Source organism: Mus pahari, chromosome 3 (assembly GCF_900095145.1).
Source record: "Mus pahari chromosome 3, PAHARI_EIJ_v1.1, whole genome shotgun sequence".
NCBI classification, from domain to species: domain Eukaryota; kingdom Metazoa; phylum Chordata; class Mammalia; order Rodentia; family Muridae; genus Mus; species Mus pahari.
The window spans coordinates 107,596,299-107,605,546 of record NC_034592.1 but is presented as its reverse complement, the minus strand read 5'-3'; the positions used below and the strand labels follow the sequence as shown (position 1 = coordinate 107,605,546).

Genomic DNA, 9,248 nt, shown 5'->3' with positions numbered 1-9,248 from the left:
GAAGAAGAAGAAGAAGAAGAAGAAGAAGAAGAAGAAGAAGAAGAAGAAGAAGAAGAAGAAGAAGAAGAAGAAGAAGAAGAAGAAGAAGAAGAAGAAGACAAAGCAGCAGCAGGAGGTTCATTCTTGCCTTATAAGTCCAGTAAAAAGTATACAAGGAATAGCTTGGACCTTTGAAGAAATGGTTGCTTTCTGTTTGTTTCTCTGGCCATTCAGATTAGCTGTAGGTTAAAGTATGGGTTACAGGAACAGAAAAATTTTCTGTTTTCTGAACTTTCATTGAAATGTCAACAAAAATAGCTGAGGCTTTAGAGAGAGACTGTGTTTCTACTCCCCTGTCTTCCTTCACCCATGAGCCTGCTCTTGGGAAGAATTCTGGACAGTGCCAGAAAGCTTCCCATCCTGTCCTCCCTGTCTCTCACCTCTACTTTGACTTTGTATAGAAGAAAAACCAATTATTGGGAAGAAAAATATATGTTAGTTGAATTGAAAACACTATAAACAAAAAGTACAACATCAGCCAAATTCCAAGAAACTTGACTCGCTGGGTTCTTACTACTATGATTGGGCATGATGATGATAATCATGGCATTAATTTTCTGGCTAATTGGGTTAGTTACAGTTACATGGAAGTTTGGGTGCTGTACTGCAGGACATTTCCTTGCACATTCATTCAAGCAATTCTCACTGTTTGTTCCTATAGATTAGCTTCAGAGTTGTGTGAGCCAAAGTAGTTATTGCTATGGGGAAGTATGAGCTACAGCCAGAATTTAAGAATAGATTAGTAGTTTGTTTTATTAGAAGAAATTTTATTGGGTAGATTTGAATAGTTAGGAAAGCAAAGGGAGACTTTCATGTGTTTAAGGGTTTCAGATGGGGAAGTGTACCATTCTGAGGGATGGTAATACACATAGGTAAACATATTTACAATGGAGAGCCCTAGGAAAATGTACAACATTAATTCTTCCAAATGGAAATAGATATTACTGACTGGTATTTCCTATGTCAGCCAATTTTTCTGACCCATATCCATTATGTTAACGTTCTTTTCTAGCACACTGGATTAAAATCTGGACCATTTGTGCTTAACTTCATCCATTATTCATAGACCTTGATTGCTTCTGACATTAGTATATGAACGAGGAGGCCTAGAAGATATTCCATGCCTTGCGTAATTATTGAGATTTCCTGTTTATCATTTAGGTACGTTTTCTAACAATAGCAACTTTATTGTTTAAGGATATATGCTCAACAATTCTTTGCAGAGACAAACAGCAAAGTGTGCTTAGGCAAATTGTGTTTTTTGACCCAACATCAGCCCCCCATTTCATATTGATTATCTTCAGCATCAGTAATGAAATGGAGTCCAAGAGTAAACTCTGGGCTTGGTGGGGGTGCTGTTTGTTTTACGGTGCAAACACTTGAAGGAGAATTTATGGAAGCAGAGGGCTGTGGGTCAATAGCTTAAAAAAAAAGTCCTCAAATGTAAACAGGCAGAGTACTTTCTGAGCTGTAAAGGAGACAAGAAAGGAAACTGATGGGGTGGGGACGATGCGAAGCAGGAAGAAAACTGAAGACTGGCTTTGTAAAATGGTCCACATCTGAAAGGAATTAAAAGAGATGTGGGTCTGAGAGGGGCCAGTTCTCCTGAAACATCAACCCTTGAGACCCCTGTCTTTCCAGTTCCTGACAGGGATTGCACAGAAAACATTTTCCTTGAAGTCTCCCACGTTCCCTTCTTAGCTGTAATTCTAGAACCCTGAAATTGGAATCAGTGCATTGAACACCAGGGACAGTTTGCAAATAATTCAGGGACAGATAGAGTGATTCGCTTTTGTCACTATCATAATTCAATGAGGAAAGCCAAGAGTTTTGAACTCAGAGCAACTGCAAGCATTTGTTGAATGCCAAGCTACAGCCCAGCCTGGAGAAAATGCAATTCTACCACAGTTCAGTCTTACCAAGTATCTTTAATGAGATTCATGATTCCATGGCTAAATCCCATGTGGTAATTTTAATCTCCACAAATGCTTTTGTTTATGTTTTTGGGAAATTCTTCAAAAATGCAATATTAGTATTAATCATATTTTTATAGATTAATATCTAAATCTCAACATTTGAAGAATATTTTAAATTCAGAAGCAAGGAAGTAAAAATATCTCTTCAGCTAAGTCAGATAATTTGTCAGGATTTGGGTAAAGGTCTGCAGATTCCAAGGTCATGTTTCTCCTCCCTGTTCTCAGCATCTAGACAGCCTTTCTCAAACAAGTCTGTCTTGTTAACCTTGTCCTTATATCACAGATAAGGAACGGGAAGGTATTGCCCAGGATTTCCTACAAAGACAGAAGCTCTAGGTTACATTCAGAAAAACCTCCCCATGTCCTGATGCAAATCTTTAGCATAATATTTGAAACATCTTTTAAAGGTCCACTTTCTTAGTAAGAAAACATCAGCTCAGAGCTCAGGTGACTCTGTGGTTCACAAGTCAGTTATGGAGCATTTTCATGGAGGTTTATGGTTTGATTAAGGCCAATAGCATATTCTGTCTGTATGTGTCCATGTATGTGTCTGTCTGTCTGTCTGTCTGTCTCTGTGTGAACGTGTGAGTGCCTCTTTGTGTGTCTCTGTGTCTGAGCATGTGTGTCTCTGTGAGTCTGTCTGTCTGTCTGTCTGTCTGTCTGTCTGTCTGTCTGTCTGTCTGTCTCTCTCTCTCTCTCTCGTGTGTGTGTGTGTGTGTGTGTGTGTGTGTGTGTGTGTGTGTTCCTCCATTCCACCCTCATTCTACTGCATGCCCTTTCTTGCCCTTTCAAATTCTAGAAAGCCTGTTCAGGTTAATTTCTGGTTCTTCTAGTATCTAAGATATTGTTGGTGTATATGTGTGTTTAATTAAAACTTTATTATAAAGAATTTGAGAATAAAAAACATCACTGACTGAAATCAACCAGACCTAAAGTCCATCTCTCCCAAGTGAACTGCTATTCAGTAAGAACAGCCATTCTGAAGCTGCAGAGCTTCAAGTTAGACTTTTCATTTACTGTGGGTGTATTTTTGGTGGAAGGTAAGTGTACACGAATATGTTAAATAGTATCTGCAGTTTCATGACACTGCTACTAAAAAGTCTACTTAAGTTCTACATCTAGGTAAGGAAACCACGACTCGTGCATGGGAAAAACAAAGGTTTGGTGATAGCTTCTAGGAAGCAAAGATAATAATGCAGTGAATGAAATATGAGAGGCAGTTTTTAAAAAGAAAAGTCAAAAGGATTCCATGACAGTCAGATGCAAGACATCATAATGGAAGCAGGCAAGATACCCCAATGGGTAAAGGCACATGCTATCAAATATGGTGTAACTGAGTTGTACCACTGGATCCCACATGATGGAAGGAAAGAACTGACTCCAAGAAGATGTTCATAAGGACCTACACATATATACGCACAGTGACTAACTAACTAACTAACTAACTAACAAAAATGTTATGCGACATTGTATGGCCAGTCCTGGTATCAGTTTAAATAACACATCTTCTAGCTTCCAGCATTTTCACTGTCATATTTTCATTATTCACAAGCAGTTTTTAAGAAACACAGGCATCAAAGCAAAGTTAACGTAACAATATAACCGAGTAAAGTAGCAGACAATTTGAGAAGAAGATACTTAAAAGCTAAATACATCAAATTCATCATTTTCAAATTCACAAATACAAAACCATGCCTGTTGTATAAGAGCATCCAATGAAATGGCAGAGAGTTACAATCTGGTCAATGTACCATGGACATGTTGTTAGGCTTCATTAAAATGAGGACTCAGAAGAATACAGGAACTATTTTAAGACAGTGTTCTTCAGAGAACCAGATGTGCTGAGGATAGCCACACACTATGGAGATCGATCAGTCTCAACTTGAAGTGAATAAGAAGCAGGCATTATTTCTAAATTTAACCTATTAACTTCAACAACTCAAAACCCCATGAATTCACTAAGGTCTAGATGATGTGACTGTACTTGAAGTGCACTGACCACTCCCTGGTGCAATGCCTACTTTATATTAGAATGTATACAGATACTGGGATTCCTTCTACAAACGTTGTAAATATTTAGTTGCTGATGGTTTCAGCATTTATTCCCTGGCATCAGATCTAAGAGTGTATATGTATGTATACACACATACATATAAACACAGATACATAGGAGTGAAAGATTACTATTTTTAAAACCATTTTTCAATAACATGTGTGCTCATGTGCTGGTATCTTCAACATTATAACAATGTTTTGAAGTCACAGCGCACAGATGTGCCTCTACTGGCAGCAAGTGTCCAGAATGGAGGCCACGCCACCAGCGCCAGATAGTCTTCTTGTTATGCAATCACTTAATTAACTACAGACTTTATTCCCTCACAACCCAATCTCAAGACTCATGGTCAGGCTGTTACTGCCCCCTACAGAACTTAAAATGGCCATTTCCTCTTTTCTCCCACTGACACAGACTATGTGACAACCCATCTCAGTAGAAACAGCTCACTGTAGGAAGTGAAAATCATGTTCCTTCTTGGTCCAATTGTACGACTTAAGGAACTGCAGATATTACTTAATTTCTCTCTTTTAGTCCAGTCTAACCCTACTATGTTTGATGTTTAAGGATTAATCATGGGGTTCTCTTGTGTTTTCATTTGTTTTGGTAAGATAATTTACAGGAAAATGTATAGATCGAAACATATTTACCTAAACAATTTCAGTTTGCATCTGGTACAAAAATCCAGAGCTCTGTAACATTTTCTGTCTTTTATTATTATATCTTTAAATCTTACCACTGCAAGCAAATGTGAAAATCCTTAAATTGCTGGCCTCAGAGTTCCCATGTCAACTGGCAACTGCTCAGGTTGGAGATCCTGCCAAAAGTCAAAGAAAAACATTTATGAGACAGAGCCTGATGGCCGATTATTTAATCCCGTGTGTCCAGCACTGCCAGCACGCGTGGGTTTCGAGTGCCTGCTGCTACTTTAATAATAAGCCCTCTTACCTCCAGCTGAATGCAGTGTACCAAATGGATGCTTCCCCTGCTCTAACAAGAGACCGATTATCGATCTTCACCTAGATGTTCCCATTGAGACCAGGCATTCATGAATACAAACAGAAAAGAAAAATGGCACACTGCATAATCAGCTTTAATAAATAGGAGCATAATTTCTATGAAGAAAATAGTGGCCAATCTAATTTTAATGAGAGCAAACAGGCTTTTGCTGAATATTTTGTAAGAGGTATAGGGTACCAAATATATTCAACAGTCAAACTAAACAGCAGTCTCCAAGTTATGTCTCTTCCCTTGGTACAAGCTTTGAAGGCTGGGATGGATCACCTTGCTTGAACCACACTACTGGGATAGACAAATACAGACCCAGAAATGGACACACTGAAATGAAAGAAAAAATGAATCTTATGGACACAGTGCAAAAAACTTAAAGATAGAGATAAATACATGCATAAATAAATAAATGACTCAGAGCCTGGAGATAAAGCTCAGCTGGTCAAGTGCCTTCCAGAGAAGCAGGAGGGGCTGTGTTCAACCCCCAGTTCCCACAAAAAGGCTGTGCATGTTACATGTCTGTAACATCAGTGATGAAGGAAGGGACAGAGACAGACCTACCCAACATCCTAGCCAATATGTGAGCACTAGGCCCAGTGAGGAGACCATGATGGCCTACACACACACACACACACACACACACACACACACACACACACACACACACACACACACACACNACACACACACACACACACACACACACACACACACACACACACACACACACACACACACACACTTCATTGGATCAGATTTGAGAATCTGGGATCTCTCAGTTCTGCTCTGATGTTCCAAGTCATTTCCTGATTAGAGGGCACAGGACTGGATTGTCTATGCATCCAAGTTATCGATATACTTGCTCTGAGGTAACAGATACCAGTTTCCTTATTTTTTTCACAGATGACATAAGCACATACATACATACATTCATATACCATCTGAGATATTTTAAAACTAGAACATATAGTGCTTAGTCCCTCTGATATAGGTTTGTGTTTTAGAAGCACATGACTATTCATGATAGCTTTTTGATGGAAAAGAAGACATCAGCCTTATATTTACCATCTGCTGAATTTTTTAATGAATAAATACACTTGATTTGTTTTTAATTAAAAATATGGGCCAATATTAAGGATCAACATTTTCACTTATAACTTTGGAAGAGTTCTTGAGCCTTCCTTTTGAAAGATCCTTAATCAGGGATCTGGGACGGCTCCAGGATGAGGCCATTCTGTTGTGCCTCACCTAGAGAGCCAGCTCATGTCTGAGCAGTGAGGCCCCGTTGAGATGCAGTTGGTGAGAAAGCCCCTTTCAGTGAAGCTGCCACCTTGTTGAGTTTGCTGATTCTGCCAGCACAAGCTGAGCTTGGAATTTAGCAGGAGAGTTGGTTAGAAGGCATCCGATGTGGTACTTACAACGGAAACTGGCTTGAACCTTTGCCATCAACAAGACAGGGAGAGTTTGTGTGGGTGACAGGATTACTTCATGCTTGTTTCAGTTGTGTGTTGAATAAATGATATTATGAAATCCAGGAAGCAGACACATGTACTCCACCACACATACATACTGTCATTATTTATCCAAAACCTTGAGTAACAGTATTTTGCATGAGGGGCTTGAATCTTCTCTTCCTCAGACAGTTGGTAAAGCTCATGTGTTTGTTCATTTGATGAATTTACCTCCTATCTCATCGCCCACACCAGAAAGTGCAACTTCTCATCAGACTTTTTCTTTTATTTTATTGGATACTTTCTTTATTTACATTTCAAATGTTATGCCCTTTCTCGATTTCCCTTCCTCCCAGAAACATCCTTTCCCATCCTCCCTCCCCCTGCTTCTATAAGGGTGTTCCTCCACCCACCTACTCACTCCCACCTCCCCACCCTTGATTCCCCTATACTGGGACCCTTCATAGAGCCATGGACCTCTCCTCCCATTGATGCATGACAAGGCTGTCTTCTGTCACATATGCAGCTGGAGCCATGTGTACTCCTTTGCTGATGGCTTAGTCTCTGGGAGTTCTGGTGGGGGGGGGTCTGGTTGGTTGATATTGTTGTTCTTCCTATGGGGTTACACACCCCTTCAACTCCTTCAGTCCTTTCTCTAACTCCTTTCTTGGGGACCCCACACTCAGTCCAATGGTTGGCTGTGAGCATCCACCACTGTATTTGTAAGGCTCTGGCAGGGCCTCTCAGGAGACAGCTGGGTCCTCAGATAGTAGTATGTCCAATTTTCTGAGGAACTGCCAAACTGATTTCCAGAGTGGTTGCACCAGCTTGCAACCCCACCAGCAATGGAGGAGTGTTTCTCCATCTCCACATTCTTGCCAGCGTCTGTTGTCTCCTGAATTTTTGATCTTAGCCATTCTGACTGGTGTAAGGTGGAATCTTAGGGTTGTTTTGATTTGCATTTCCCTGATGACTAAGGATGTCGAACATTTCTTTAGGTGCTTCTCAGCTATTTGATATTCCTCAGTTGAAAATTCTTTGTTTAGCTCCGTACCCCACTTTTTTACCTTTAAGTGGATTCTTCTTCCCAAGAGTTAACAGCCTATGGTTGACCTTGGGGCACTAGCTGCAATCTTGTTTCTGCTTCCTTTAACAGACAAATGCAGTCAATTTACATCTACGCCCCACCTTCCCTTCTATGAAATAAGAGCACAGATCTAGGAAATTCTGAGTGTACTTTCAGCTTCAGCATCCTAGGAAATGCTGACAAAATGGGGATATGGAGCTGGCCAGTATCTGTGTCTTGGCATGTGCTCTTGGCTAATGTTATATGGCAGGAAGTGAAGTCCAGAAAGTCATGATAGTGTAGTTACTGCAAGATCAAAGGTTGAACTCAGAATTTCAACTCATATATGAATGCATACTTCATTCTAACCAATAAGGTTTTACAGCTCTATTCCCAGCACACTCTTGCTCACTGACCAAGGAGTGCTTCTGGCAGGATTTTCTTTTCTTGGCTGACAGAGGAATACCGTGTGTCCTTTGGGGTTCTCTCACAGATTTTCTCAGGGTTAGAACATATGCCCAGGTCCCCGGAGGTTTGTACTCCCCCACACACAGCTGTACAGCACACAAGGAAAAGTTATATACAAGCTTAAAACATACTCAGCGTTTATGAAAATACTCTAGAGGTACCTTCAGATGTGTTCCAGGGACATTCCTATTACCAAAATATTGCTAAGTTATTTTTTGGATCCTTCCTTGGACTCAGATATTAATGTTTTAAGTTCATCACGGATCCTCATTTACTTGTCCAAAGTTCAACACTTGGCAAGTACACCTTACAAAACCAACAGATAGTCCTTGCATTCCTGTAGAAAGAAGCAAGTCTTACAGGAACCCAGGAGTGTATATTGAGAGTGAAAGAGGGGTACAGGCACCCTAGGAGACCGGCCCATGCTTCCTGCTTTGTCCTCCTGGGAATTTTCAAACAAGTCAGAAGTCTACCATTCTCTTGTCATAAATCAATTTATTGAAATCCCTTTTGCTGTCTTTCCTTATTCTCCCAACCCTTCTTTGGATATCAAAATGTTACTGCCCACTAACAACCGGATCATGACCACCACTCCTGCTCTCCTACTGACCCTAAGGATGCACAGAACAAAACTTTTATTCATCCCATAGTGATGAGAGGATAATGATTTTACATATCTACTGATGCCAGATAGTACAAATAAATTAGTTCATCTTCATTTTATAGGCAAGAAGCGATTTATCCAAAAAGAAACCAATGAGTGATTGGTTAAAAAAGTTACAAATCAAAGGGAAGCCAGGGTGGGCAGAAACATTAGATTTTTGGGTCTCCTGTTCTTTGCAAGACACTGTTAAATATATATATGGATATATAATATGCATATACAATAATATAGTATATTATTACATCTAGTTCTCAGAAAATTTTTTTTTGCTTTTTTAATTATTATTATTTTCTGTATTTACATTTCAAATGCTATCCCAAAAGTTCCCTATACCCCCCCCCACACACACACATCCCTGCTCCCCTACCCACCCACTCCCACTACTTGGCCCTGGCCTTCACCTGTGCTGGGTCATATAAAATTTGCAAGACCAAGGGGCCTCTCTTCCCAATGATGGCTGATTAGGCCATCTTCTGCTACATATGCAGCTAGAGACACGAGCTTAGTTCATATTGTTGTT

General features: G+C 40.0%; 1 long non-coding RNA gene across 1 annotated transcript in view; it reads right to left on the bottom strand.

Moving 5' to 3' along the window:
* Positions 1–4,836: 4,836 nt before the first annotated feature.
* LOC115063608 overlaps positions 4,837–9,248 on the bottom strand; it is a 196,792-nt gene continuing 192,380 nt past the window's right edge. Inside the window, exon 3 of the long non-coding RNA XR_003843437.1 lies at positions 4,837–4,885. This is a non-coding gene — a long non-coding RNA (uncharacterized LOC115063608). The remainder of the gene's footprint in view (positions 4,886–9,248) is intronic.